This window comes from Hyperolius riggenbachi, chromosome 1, assembly GCF_040937935.1.
Source record: "Hyperolius riggenbachi isolate aHypRig1 chromosome 1, aHypRig1.pri, whole genome shotgun sequence".
Taxonomy (NCBI): domain Eukaryota; kingdom Metazoa; phylum Chordata; class Amphibia; order Anura; family Hyperoliidae; genus Hyperolius; species Hyperolius riggenbachi.
In genome coordinates, this window is record NC_090646.1 from 12,126,875 (window position 1) to 12,141,833 (window position 14,959).

General features: G+C 47.4%; 1 protein-coding gene across 3 annotated transcripts in view; it reads left to right on the forward strand.

Annotated features, from left to right (window-relative positions):
• Positions 1–14,959, forward strand: part of DCTN1 (dynactin subunit 1) — a 102,014-nt gene that overhangs the window by 46,428 nt on the left and 40,627 nt on the right. The gene's annotated exons all lie outside the window — the stretch shown is intronic.

The following is a 14,959-nucleotide window of genomic DNA, read 5'->3' on the forward strand; positions in this document are numbered from 1 at the left end:
TGGATCACTACACACTTGCCGCCCCCTGGATCACTACACACTTGCCGCCCCCTGGATCACTACACACTTACCGCCCTTGGATCACTACACACTTACCGCCCTTGGATCACTACACATTTACCGCCCTTGGATCACTACACACTTACCGCTCCCTGGATCACTACACACTTACCGCCCCCCTGGATCACTACACACTTACCAACCCCCTGGATCACTACACACTTACCGCCCCCTGGATCACTACACACTTACCGCCCCCTGGATCACTACACACTTACTGCCCCCTGGATCACTACACACTTACCACCCCCCTGGATCACTACACACTTACCGCCCCCTGGATCACTACACACTTACCGCCTCCTGGATCACTACACACTTACCGCCCTTGGATCACTACACACTTACCACCCCCCTGGATCACTACACACTTACCACCCCCCTGGATCACTACTCACTTACCGCCCCCTGGATCACTACTCACTTACCGCCCCCTGGATCACTACACACTTACCGCCCCCTGGATCGCTACACACTTACCGCCCCCTGGATCGCTACACACTTACCGCCCCCTGGATCGCTACACACTTACTGCCCCCTGGATCGCTACACACTTACTGCCCCCTGGATCGCTACACACTTACTGCCCCCTGGATCGCTACACACTTACTGCCCCCTGGATCGCTACACACTTACCGCCCCCTGGATCACTACACACTTACCGCCCCCTGGATCACTACACACTTACCGCCCCCTGGATCACTACACACCTACCGCCCCCTGGATCACTACACACTTACCGCCCCCTGGATCACTACACACTTACCGCCCTTGGATCACTACACACTTACCGCCCCCTGGATCACTACACACTTGATCACCCCTGGATCACTACACACTTACCGCCCCCTGGATCACTACACACTTACCGCCCCCTGGATCACTACACACTTACCGCCCCCTGGATCACTACACACTTACCGCCCGCTGGATCACTACACACTTACCGCCCCCTGGATCGCTACACACTTACTGCCCCCTGGATCGCTACACACTTACTGCCCCCTGGATCGCTACACACTTACCGCCCCCTGGATCACTACACACTTACCGCCCCCTGGATCACTACACACTTACCGCCCCCTGGATCACTACACACCTACCGCCCCCTGGATCACTACACACTTACCGCCCCCTGGATCACTACACACTTACCGCCCTTGGATCACTACACACTTACCGCCCCCTGGATCACTACACACTTGATCACCCCTGGATCACTACACACTTACCGCCCCCTGGATCACTACACACTTACCGCCCCCTGGATCACTACACACTTACCGCCCCCTGGATCACTACACACTTACCGCCCGCTGGATCACTACACACGTACCGCCCCCTGGATCACTACACACGTACCGCCCCCTGGATCACTACACACGTACCGCCCCCTGGATCACTACACACGTACCGCCCCCTGGATCACTACACACGTACCGCCCCCTGGATCACTACACACCTACCGCCCCCTGGATCACTACACACTTACCGCCCCCTGGATCACTACACACTTACTGCCCCCTGGATCACTACACACTTACCGCCCTTGGATCACTACACACTTACCGCCCCCTGGATCACTACACACTTAACGCCCCCTGGATCACTACACACTTACCGCCCCCTGGATCACTACACACTTACCGCCCCCTGGATCACTACACACTTACCGCCCGCTGGATCACTACACACGTACCGCCCCCTGGATCACTACACACTTAACGCCCCCTGGATCACTACACACTTACCGCCCCCTGGATCACTACACACTTACCGCCCCCTGGATCACTACACACTCATGCTCCAACAGGGAATAAACATGGCAGCTTCCATATTCCTACTTCAGTTGTCCTTTAAGTTCCTTTTATTCTAAAAAAGTGTTTAGAGCATCATCTAAAACTTCCAACTCATAGCCACGAATCAAACACAAAAACTGACGCATTGGTGGTAATCTGTTTGGCAAATACTTAGTCAGGGGTGTGATGAGAAGCTGTTGCTTGCAGTCCGGGGAGATAAAAGTTAGACTCTTGCTTCGGGAGGTGACCGGCTCTGGATGCTAATGAGGCTTCCTTGTTGTCCTCAGCCAGCCCGATCCAGCGCTGCACCCCCAAACCACCAATGACAGGTCGCACTAGTGGCTTTCCTCTCGGGCTCCGGTGGTAATAGCCGAGCCCAGTCAGGACTGCTGTATTGTGCAGACAGCGATCATCTGAGCGCTAGAGCTGACCCCATCAGGCTGGGCTATTTCTGCAGGAGTCTGAGAGGAAAGCCGCTATCGACAAGCCCTTGTTTCCAGACCTTCGGAGGTCCCACCGCCTGAATGGGGCGGGGAGAGACTCGTTAAGGTCCTGAGGCTTAACCCTCCCGAGGTACCTACCCTCTAGGCCAGTGTTTCGTAACCTTTTCACCTTGGAGGAACCCTTCAAATAATTGTTCGGATCTCATGGAACTCCTGCATTAGAGGAGTTAGTGGGGAAGGTGTGGCTAAAAACGTTAACAGCCTCCTTCTTTAGCCCCCATTCCACGTTACTCCATTATAGTAGCCCGTGTTGGTGGTTTTTGATTATAGTTCCCACAGTCATAGTGCACCCCTGTAACAGGGCTCTATATTATAATTCCTCACTATCGTATAGTTTTTTTTTTGTTGTTTTTGTAATTATTGTGCTCATTATACTGATCCCCTCATTTTATAGAGGAGCCAAGGACTTTTTTACCTCTCCAACGGAGGCCAGTCTCACAAGAGGGAGAAATGCCAGGGAAATCCTGCAATGTCCTCAAGGAACACTGGCTGAGAAAGGATGCTCTAGGGCATACACGTCAAACTCCGGCCCACAGGCCACATCTGGCCCTCAAGGCCATTAAATATGGCCCCCAAGGGGTTTCCCCACTTAGGATTGTTTGGCCCACTGTAGACCACCAGGGAAGCTATACTGGAGGTGAAGCCCTAGATCATCAGGGAAACCATATGGGGGAAGTAGGGGGAAAGCACTAAACACTAGGGAATAGTATAGAGGAGGGAGGACCACTAGACCCCAGAGAACTGTGTAGGGGATGGAGGAGGACCACTAGACACCAGGGATCTGTGTATGGGAGGGAGGAGGTCCACTAGACACCAGGGATCTGTGTAGGGGAAGGAGGAGGACCACTAGACACCAGAGAACTGTGTAGGGGAAGGAGGAGGACCACTAGACACCAGGGATCTGTGTAGGGGAAGGAGGAGGACCACTAGACACCAGAGAACTGTGTAGGGGAAGGAGGAGGACCACTAGACACCAGGGAACTGTGTAGGGGAAGGAGGAGGACCACTAGACACCAGGGAACTGTGTAGGGGAAGGAGGAGGACCACTAGACACCAGAGAACTGTGTAGGGGATGGAGAAGGACCACTAGACACCAGAGAACTGTGTAGGGGATGGAGGAGGACCACTAGACACCAGGGAACTGTATAGGAGTTGGAGGGGAGTAATTGGACACTAGGGAACTTTATAAGGTGGCCAGTAGACATTGAGGTTGGCCCACGACTAGGTCCCAGTGTTCAATGTCGGCCCACTTTGTATTTGAGTTTGACACCCCTGATTTAGGGGCACTTTTTTCTTCACTTCAGGACAACTCTAAATTAACTCGCCCTTTCCCTTACAATAGGATGCTACAGCTGCTGGGGATCAGCTTGCTTGCTTTAACCTGAACCTGTGTTCAATTTGTGTGTGGAGTTAGAGTCCCACGTTGTGCCCGCCCCTTCCTGCCCCACTAAGCTGCTCCTATTGGCCAGAAGTCCCATCTCTAGTCATATGATGACAGGATTAGTGGGCACCAGTCTTCAGTCAGCCTAGTACAGCCCTTCTAGTGAGAGGGATAGACCTGTCCCCAGGCTCTCATATGGGGAGTAAGGCTTCTGCTTGCCGATAGCAGCCAGGTTTATTTACAAAGGCACTCCGCAAATTATCACCTGGAAACAGGACAAACCTTTCAGGGGAACCATCGCATGCACTGGGGAAGGGAGAAGCAGGACACAGACTTCCTGTACCCATCTGATATGTAATGCTAGTTACACACTACCATTTTCTGTTAGATTTAAGCCTGGTACACACCACAATAGATGGGTCAAATACATAGTTTCTGACAGGCCCGGTCTGATTTCCGATAGTTTTTCTGATCGATTTGCATAGAAGTGATCAGAAAAACGATCAGGAAGTCTGATCGGATCTATGTGCTGAAAAAAAGCGGACAGACGCGCACAAAGTGTGAATGAGGCCTTAGTCTGAAGAATTGGGATGTGGTATCAGTAAGAGAACTGTCTCCCCCTGCTGGGCTCCTCAGTAAGTGCAGTCTGATATATTAGTACAGCTCTGTATAGAAAATGAAAACAAAAGTTTGCTTTCTTAAAACAGAAGGTATTCTGTGATAATTCAGGTTGGAGTGAGCTTGAGATGTCTCCCAGTGCATCACTGCTGAATATATGCAAATTAACCATTGTTGCCCTTAGAAGGTAAACACGCCTCCAGAACCGCTGAATTTTCTGGAGGTGTGGTTAGCTTCTAAGGGCAACAATGGTTAATTTGCATATATTCAGCAGTGATGCATTGTGGGAGACATCTCAAGCTCACTCCAACCTGAATTATGGCAAATTCTTTCTGTTTTAAGAAAGCAAACTTTTGTTTTCCTTAGCATTTTAGTAAGGGGGCTTTTAGGACCATTGTAGCCCCCTTACACACTCCAATGAGTTCTGGTTCACCATGAGCTTGCTGGTTAGTCTGTATTGAAAATGAGGTGAGAATAGGAGAGCCATGTCACCCCCTGCTGGGCTCCTCAGTAAGTTCAGTCTGATATATTCGTACAGCTCTGTATAGAGAATGAGGTGAGAATAGGAGAGCTATGTCACCCCCTGCTGGGCACTCAGTGTATGTGACAAATTAGTTTACAAAAGGTTTTATTGATAAGAATAATACAGACAGATTGCATAAAGCACATAAAAGGCACACAGTCAGATGGTCCTACATCCACATAATAAGAATAAAGTGCAAGATACATTTACACAGTAAGAACATTAGTGATGGATATAATGCACAGCTGGCGTACAGGCAAAGTTAACATAGAACAGTAAAAACCTATAATCCTTCCAGGCCCAGAAAATTGCACATATCGGTACATGAAAAGTCCATACCATACGCCAGTGGTTCTTACACAGGGTGCCGCGGCATGCATCCCCATCCTTTATGCAATACCATCAGGTAATACAACCACACGTTGATATACAATGCAGCTGCATTACCTGCTAGTTAACCTTTAGTCCCCGCAACCATGGTTGAAGTTGAACATGAGGAATTGCAGTGCCTAATAACCATCACTAGCTACTTGGAGTGGGGCGTCGCCTGATAAGGGTCAGAACGGCATTTCAGTAGTTGTTTTTGGCAAAGGGAGCCTTGAAAAAATGTCAAAGCCTTCAAGGGTGCCCTCACCCAAGAAAGTTTGGTAACCACTGTCCTAGGCTAAAGAATCCCAACAGTTAAAGCAGGAGGCTTAGCCATACTATGCCAGGGAAAAAAACATATATACAGTGATGTGAAAAACTATTTGCCCCCTTTCTGATTTCTTATTCTTTTGCATGTTTGTCACACTTAAAGAGGAACTCCAGTGAAAATAATGTAATAAAAAAGTGCTTCATTTTGATCATAATTAGGTATAAATGATTTAGTCAGTGTTTGCTCATTGTAAAATCTTTCCTCTCCCAGATTCACATTCTGACATGTATTACATGGTGACATTGTTACTGTGGGCAGGTTCTGTAGCTGTTTCTAGCTGTTCTGTCTGTTACAGACAGCTGTAAACAGCCATTTCCTGTCTGTGAACATTGTTACATTGTGGCAGTTTGCCCAGAGAACTGCAGTCCCAGAGCTTCTTGTGGGAGGGGTTTCACCTCAATATCAGTCATACAGCGCCCCCTGATGGTCTGTTTGGGAAATGCAATAGATTTGTCATGTGAAAGGTGGTATCAGCTACTGATTGGGATAAAGTTAAATTCTTGGTCTGAGTTTCTCTTTAAATGTTTCTGCTCATCAAAAACCGTTAACTATTAGTCAAAGATGTTTTTATTATTTAGAGAGAAAAAAAACTCCAAACCTACATGGCCCTATGTTAAAAAGTGATTGTCCCCCTTGTTAAAAAATAACTTAACTGTGGTTTATCACACCTGAGTTCAATTTCTGTAGTCACCCCCAGGCCTGATTACTGCCACACCTGTTTCAATCAAGAAATCACTTAAATAGGAGCTATCTGACACAGAGAAGTAGACCAAAAGCACCTCAAAAGCTAGACATCATGCCAAGATCCAAAGAAATTCAGGAACAAATGAGAACAAAAGTACTGTAATTGAGATCTATCAGTCTGGTAGAGGTTATAAAGCCATTTCTAAAGCTTTGAGACTCCAGCGAACCACAGTGAGAGCCATTATCCACAAATAGCAAAAACAGGGAACAGTGATGAACCTTCCCAGGAGTGGCCAGCCGACAAAAATTACCCCAAGAGCGCAGAGAAAACTTGTCCGAGAGGCCACAAAAGACTCCAGGACAACATCTAAAGAACTGCAGGCCTCACTTGCCTCAATTAAGGTCATTGTTCACGACTCCAACATAAGAAAGAGACTGGGCAAAAACGGCCTGCATGGCAGATATCCAAGGCGCAAACCACTTTTAAGCAAAGAGAACATTAACCACTTCCCGACCGCCTAACGCACAGAGGCGGCCGGGAAGTGGAGCCCTGAAGGACCGGCTCACCCACAGAGGCGGCGGTCCTTCTAAGGGCATGGGCGGAGCGATCGCGTCATCCGTGACGCGATCCTCCGCCGGCGCCAGTCACCGCTCGCCCGCCGCAACATCCCGCCGGCTATACGGAAGCGCCGGCGGGATGTTAACCCCGCGATCGTCGCATACAAAGTGTATACTACACTTTGTAATGTTTACAAAGTGTATTATACAGGCTGCCTCCTGCCCTGGTGGTCCCAGTGTCCGAGGGACCACCAGGGAAGGCTGCAGCCACCCTATGTCGCACCCAAGCACACTGATTTCTCCCCCCCCCTGCCCCAGATCGCCCACAGCACCCCTCAGACCCTCCCTGCCCACCCCCCAGACCCCTGTTTGCACCCAATCACCCATCAATCACTCCCCGTCACTATCTGTCAACGCTATTTTTTTTTTTATCCCCCCCCTGCTCCCTGCCCCCTCCTGATCACCCCCCACCCCTCAGATTCTCCCCAGACCCCCCCCCCCCCCAGACCACCCCCCCCTGTTTACTGTATGCATCTATCCCCCTGATCACCTGTCAATCACCCGTCAATCACCCCCTGTCACTGCCACCCATCAATCAGCCCCTAACCTGCCCCTTGCGGGCAATCTGATCACCCCCCCACACCAATAGATCGCCCACAGATCCGACATCAGATCACCTCCCAAATCCATTGTTTACATCTATTCTCTCCTCTAAACACCCACTAATTACCCATCAATCACCCATCAATCACCCCCTATCACCACCTGTCACTTTTACCTATCAGATCAGACCCTAATCTGCCCCTTGCGGGCACCCAATCACCCGCCCACACGCTCAGATTGCCCTCTGACCCCCCCCCTTATCAATTCACCAGTGCATTAATTACATCTGTTCTTCCCTGTAATAACCCACTGATCACCTGTCAATCACCTGCCAATCACCTATCACCCATCAATCACCCCCTGTCACCCCCTGTCACTGCCACCCATCAATCAGCCCCTAACCTGCCCCTTGCGGGCAATCTGATCACCCACCCACACCATTAGATCGCCCGCAAACCCGCCGTCAGATTACCTCCCAAATGTATCGTTTACATCTGTTATCTTCTCTAAACACCAACTAATTACCCATCAATCACCCCCTATCACCACCTGTCACTGTTACCTATCAGATCAGACCCTAATCTGCCCCTTGCGGGCACCCAATCACCCGCCCACACGCTCAGATTGCCCTCAGACCCCCCCCCCCCTTATCAATTCGCCAGTGCATTAATTACATCTGTCCTTCCCTGTAATAACCCACTGATCACCCATCAATCACCCCCTGTCACCCCCTGTCACTGCCACCGAACAATCAGCCCCTAACCTGCCCCTTGCGGGCAATCTGATCACCCACCCACACCAATAGATCGCCCGCAGATCCGACATCAGATCACCACCCAAGCGCAGCGTTTACATCTATTCTCTCCTCTAAACACCCACTAATTACCCATCAATCACCCCCTATCACCACCTGTCACTGTTACCCATCAGATCAGACCCTAATCTGCCCCTTGCGGGCACCCAATCACCCGCCTACACGCTCAGATTGCCCTCAGACCCCCCCTTATCAATTCGCCAGTGCAATATTTACATCTGTCCTTCCCTGTAATAACCCACTGATCACCTGTCAATCACCTGCCAATCACCCCCTGTCACTGCCACCCATCAATCACCCGCTGTCACTGCCACCCATCAATCAGCCCCTAACCTGCCCCTTGCGGGCAAACTGATCACCCACCCACACCAATAGATCGCCCGCAGATCCGACATCAGATCACCACCCAAGCGCAGTGTTTCCATCTATTCTCTACCCTAAACACCCACTAATTACCCATCAATCACCCCCTGTCACTGCTACCTATCAGATTAGACCCCTATCTGCCCCTAGGGCACTCAATCACCCGCCCACACCCTCAGAATGCCCTCAGACCCCAGCCCTGATCACCTCGCCAGTGCATTGCTTGCATCTATTCCCCCCTCTAATCACACCTTGAGACACCCATCAATCACCTCCTGTCACCCCCTAGCACACCTACCCATCATATCAGGCCCCAATTTGCCCCGTGTGGGCTCCTGATCACTCGGCCAAACCCTCAGATCCCCCTCAGACCCCCTTCCGATCACCTCCCCAGTGCATTGATTGCATCTATTTTCCCCTCTAACCACCCCTGAGACACCCATCAATCACCTCCTGTCACCCCCCTAGCACTCCTATCCATCAGATCAGGCCCAATACAACCTGTCATCTAAAAGGCCACCCTGCTTATGACCGGTTCCACAAAATTCGCCCCCTCATAGACCACCTGTCATCAAAATTTGCAGATGCTTATACCCCTGAACAGTCATTTTGAGACATTTGGTTTCCAGACTACTCACGGTTTTGGGCCTGTAAAATGCCAGGGCGGTATAGGAACCCCACAAGTGACCCCATTTTAGAAAAAAAAGACACCCCAAGGTATTCTGTTAGGTGTATGATGAGTTCATAGAAGATTTTATTTTTTGTCAAAAGTTAGCGGAAATTAATTTTTATTGGTTTTTTTTCACAAAGTGTCATTTTTCACTAACTTGTGACAAAAAATAAAATCTTCTATGAACTCGCCATACACCTAACGGAATACCTTGGGGTGTCTTCTTTCTAAAATGGGGTCACTTGTGGGGTTCCTATACTGCCCTGGCATTTTAGGGGCCCTAAACCGCGAGGAGTAGTCTAGAAAACAAATGCTTCAAAATGATCTGTGAATAGGACGTTGGGCCCCTTAGCACACCTAGGCTGCAAAAAAGTGTCACACATGTGGTACCGCCGTACTCAGGAAAAGTAGTATAATGTGTTTTGGGGTGTATTTTTACACATACCCATGCTGGGTGGGAGAAATTTCTATGTAAATGGACAATTGTGTGTAAAAAAATCAAACAATTGTCATTTACAGAGATATTTCTCCCACTTAGCATGGGTATGTGTAAAAATACACCCCAAAACACATTATACTACTTCTCCTGAGTACGGCGGTACCACATGTGTGGCACTTTTTTACACCCTAAGTACGCTAAGGGGCCCAAAGTCCAATGAGTACCTTTAGGATTTCACAGGTCATTTTGCGACATTTAGTTTCAAGACTACTCCTCACGGTTTAGGGCCCCTAAAATGCCAGGGCAGTATAGGAACCCCACAAATGACCCCATTCTAGAAAGAAGACACCCAAAGGTATTCCGTACGGAATATGGTGAGTTCATAGAAGATTTTATTTTTTGTCACAAGTTAGCGGAAAATGACACTTTGTGAAAAAAAACTATTAAAATCAATTTCCGCTAACTTGTGACAAAAAAATAAAAACTTTTATGAACTCACCATACTCCTAACGGAATACCTTGGGGTGTCTTCTTTCTAAAATGGGGTCATTAGTGGGGTTCCTATACTGCCCTGGCATTTTAGGGGCCCTAAACCGCGAGGAGTAGTCTTGAAACAAAAATGACCTGTGAAATCCTAAAGGTACTCATTGGACTTTGGGCCCCTTAGTGCAGTTAGGGTGCAAAAAAGTGCCACACATGTGGTATCGCCGTACTCGGGAGAAGTAGTATAATGTGTTTTGGGGTGTATTTTTCCACATACCCATGCTGGGTGGGAGAAATACCTCTGTAAATGACAATCTTTTGATTTTTTTTACACACAATTGTCCATTTACAGAGGTATTTCTCCCACCCAGCATGGGTATGTGTAAAAATACACCCCAAAACACATTGTACTACTTCTCCCGAGTACGGCGATACCACATGTGTGGCACTTTTTTGCACCCTAACTGCGCTAAAGGGCCCAAAGTCCAATGAGTACCTTTAGGATTTCACAAGTCATTTTGAGAAATTTCGTTTCAAGACTACGCCTCACGGTTTAGGGCCCCTAAAATGCCAGGGCAGTATAGGAACCCCACAAATGACCCCATTTTAGAAAGAAGACACCCCAAGGTATTCCGTTAGTAGTATGGCGAGTTCATAGAAGATTTTATTTTTTGTCACAAGTTAGCGGAAATTGATTTTAATTGTGTTTTTTCACAAAGTGTCATTTTCCGCTAACTTTTGACAAAAAATAAAATCTTCTATGAGCTCACCATACTCCTAACGGAATACCTTGGGGTGTCTTCTTTCTAAAATGGGGTCATTTGTGGGGTTCCTATACTGCCCTGGCATTTTAGGGGCCCTAAACCGTGAGGAGTAGTCTTGAAACGAAATTTCTCAAAATTACCTGTGAAATCCTAAAGGTACTCATTGGACTTTGGGCCCTTTAGCGCAGTTAGGGTGCAAAAAAGTGCCACACGTGGTATCGCCGTACTCAGGAGAAGTAGTATAATGTGTTTTGTGGTGTATTTTTACACATACCCATGCTGAGTGGGAGAAAGATCTCTGTAAATGGACAATTGTGTGTAAAAAAAATTAACAAATTGTCATTTACAGAGATATTTCTCCCACCCAGCATGGGTATGTGTAAAAATACACCCAAAAACACATTATACTACTTCTCCTGAGTACGGCAATACCACATGTGTGGCACTTTTTTGCAGCCTAACTGCGCTAAGGGGTCCAAAGTCCAATGAGCACCTTTAGGCTTTACAGGGGTGCTTACAATTTAGCACCCCCCAAAATGTCAGGACAGTAAACACACGCCACAAATGACCCCATTTTGGAAAGTAGACCCTTCAAGGTATTCAGAGAGGGGCATGGTGAGTCCGTGGCAGATTTCATTTTTTTTTTTTTGTCGCAAGTTAGAAGAAATGGAAACTTTTTTTTTTTTTTCTCACAAAGTGTCATTTTCCGCTTATTTGTGACAAAAAATAATATCTTCTATGAACTCACTATGCCTCTCAGTGAATACTTTGGGATGTCTTCTTTCCAAAATGGGGTCATTTGGGGGGTATTTATACTATCCTGGAATTCTAGCCCCTCATGAAACATGACAGAGGGTCAGAAAAGTCAGAGATGCTTGAAAATGGGAAAATTCACTTTTTGCACCATAGTTTGTAAACGCTATAACTTTTACCCAAACCAATAAATATACACTGAATGGTTTGTTTGTTTTTTATCAAAAACATGTTTGTCCACATTTTTCGCGCTGCATGTATACAGAAATTTTACTTTATTTGAAAAATGTCAGCACAGAAATTTAAAAAAATCATTTTTTTGCCAAAATTCATGTCTTTTTTGATGAATATAATAAAAAGTAAAAATCGCAGGAGCAATCAAATAGCACCAAAAGAAAGCTTTATTAGTGACAAGAAAAGGAGCCAAAATTCATTTAGGTGGTAGGTTGTATGAGCGAGCAATAAACCGTGAAAGCTGCAGTGGTCTGAATGGAAAAAAAGTGGCCGGTCCTCAAGGGGTAGAAAGCCCTAGGTCCTCCAGTGGTTAAGGCTTGTCTCAATTTCGCTAAAAAAACCATCTCAATGATTGCCAAGACTTTTGGGAAAATACCTTGTGGACCGACGAGACAAAAGTTGAACTTTTTGGAAGGTGCTTGTCCCGTTACATCAGGCGTAGAAGTAACACAGCATTTCAGCAAAAGAACATCATACCAACAGTAAAATATGGTGGTGGTAGTGTGATGGTCTGGGGTTGTTTTGCTGCTTCAGGACCTGGAAGGCTTGCTGTGATAGATGGAACCATGAATTCTACTGTCTACCAAAAAATCCTGAAGGAGAATGTCCGGCCATCTGTTTGTCAACTCAAGCTGAAGCGATCTTGGGTGCTGCAGCAGGACAATGACCCAAAACACACCAGCAAATCCACCTCTGAATGGCTGAAGAAAAACAAAATGAAGAATTTGGAGTGGCCTAGTCAAAGTCCTGACCTGAATCCTATTGAGATGTTGCGGCATGACCTTAAAAAGGCGGTTCATGCTAGAAAACCCTCAAATAAAGCTGCATTACAACAATTCTGCAAAGATGAGTGGGCCAAAATTCCTCCAGAGCGCTGTAAAAGTTTTGTTGCAAGTTATCGCAAATGCTTGATTGCAGTTATTGCTGCTAAGGGTGGCCCAACCAGTTATTAGGTTCAGGGGGCAATTTCTTTTTCACACAGGGCCATGTAGGTTTGGAGGTTTTTTTCCTCACTAAATAATAAAAACCATCATTTAAAACTTCATTTTGTGTTCAATTATGTTATCTTTGACTAATAGTTAACGGTTTTTGATAAGCAGAAACATTTAAGTGTGACAAACATGCAAAAGAATAAGAAATCAGGAAGGGGGAAAATACCGTATATACTTGCATATAAGCCGACCCCCCAACTTTTCCCTGAAAAACCAGGGAAAAATGATTGACCCCCATATAAGCCGGGGGTAGGAAATGCTGGATTGGTGCAGCCCCCCAGTGTGTCCCAGTATAGCCAGTATAGTGCCCAGTATGGGAAGGTAGTGCCTCAGTATAGCTAGTATAGTGCCCAGTTTAGCTAGTATAGTGCCCAGTTTAGCCAGTATAGTGCCCAGTACAGCTAGTGTAGTGCCCAGTATAGGTAGGTAGTGTCCAGTATAGCTAGTAAAGTGCCCAGTATAGCTAGTAAAGTGCCCAGTATAGCTAGTAAAGTGCCCAGTATAGCCAGTATAGTGCCTAGTATAGCCAGTATAGTGCCCAGTATAGCGCCCAGTATGGGTAGGTAGTGCCTCAGTATAGCTAGTATAGTGCCCAGTTTAGCTAGTATAGTGCCCCAGTATGGCTAGTATAGTGCCCCAGTATGGCTAGTATAGTGCCCAGTTTAGCCAGTATAGCGCCCAGTATGGGTAGGTAGTGCCTCAGTATAGCTAGTATAGTGCCCAGTTTGGCTAGTATAGTACCCCAGTATGGCTAGTATAGTGCCCCAGTATGGCTAGTAAAGTGTCCAGTTTAGCCAGTATAGTGCCCAGTTTGGCCAGTATAGTGCCCAGTATAGGTAGGTAGTGCCCCAGTATAGCGCTCCCCCTGCGGCCGCCGCTGCTATTACCTGCTTAGGCAGCGGCCGCTTCCTAATCCGCATTCCTCTTCTGAAGTTGCAGAGTGTATCACAGCAGCGCGCCCGGCGCTGCTGCTGTGACGATGCAGGGGGCAGGAAAGAGCGGTTCCCCTGGTAACGGCGATACAGATCGCCGCTATAGGGAGCCGCGCTCTTTCCTGCACTCTGCATCGTCACAGCAGCAGCGCCGGACGCGCTGCTGTGATACACTCTGCAACTTCAGAAGAGGAATGCGGATTAGGAAGCGGCCGCTGCCTAAGCAGGTAATAGCAGCAGGGGAGCGGGGTGCGGACCACGGACCACCCGACCACTAGACCACCAGGGAAGACTCGCATACAAGCCGACCCCCCAACTTTTGACCCCCTTTTTGGGGGTCAAAAATTCGGCTTGTATGCGAGTATATACGGTAGTTTTTCACAGCACTGTAAGTAGATAAATACTTGATCTACTTACATAACACATGTAATGTACTGTCCACATTTTGATTTGATTTGATTGAATTTTATGTAGTAAATGAAGAGAATTCTGTTCCTGGTGGGAACCATGTATTTTGCCCACAGTTCAGGCTAAATCCTGATGTCATTTCTGCCCTTTACTTTTTTTTTTTCTTTTCTCCTCCAATCGCTGAGTCACCTCAGTCTTGCTTGTAAACACAAGTGAGCAGGGGATCGTGTTTCAGATAGGCAGCTAGGCTGGGAAATAAATGGAAGAGGAGGAATACATTATAGATAAAAAGAACCCCCAGCATGCAACTGTTTGGCACTGACTATTAAAGGGCCAGTGTTTCTTAAAGCGGATCCAAGATGAAAAACGAACTATAACAAGTAATTTGTCCATATATCTTATCTAAAGTTTAGATAGTTTACACAGCAAATCTAGCTGCAAACAGCTTTAATAGAAAATGATTTCTTCCTGTGATACAATGACAATGTCTCCCCCTGCTGGGCATCAGTGTATGTGACATATTAGTACAGCGCAGTATAGCATATACAGGGAGAGAATAGTAGGTCTATGTCTCCCCCTGCTGGGCAGTCAGTGTATGTGACATGTTAGTACATCTCAGTATAGCATATACAGGGAGAGATGAGAATAGGAGAGCTATGTCTCCCCCTTCTGGGCAGTCAG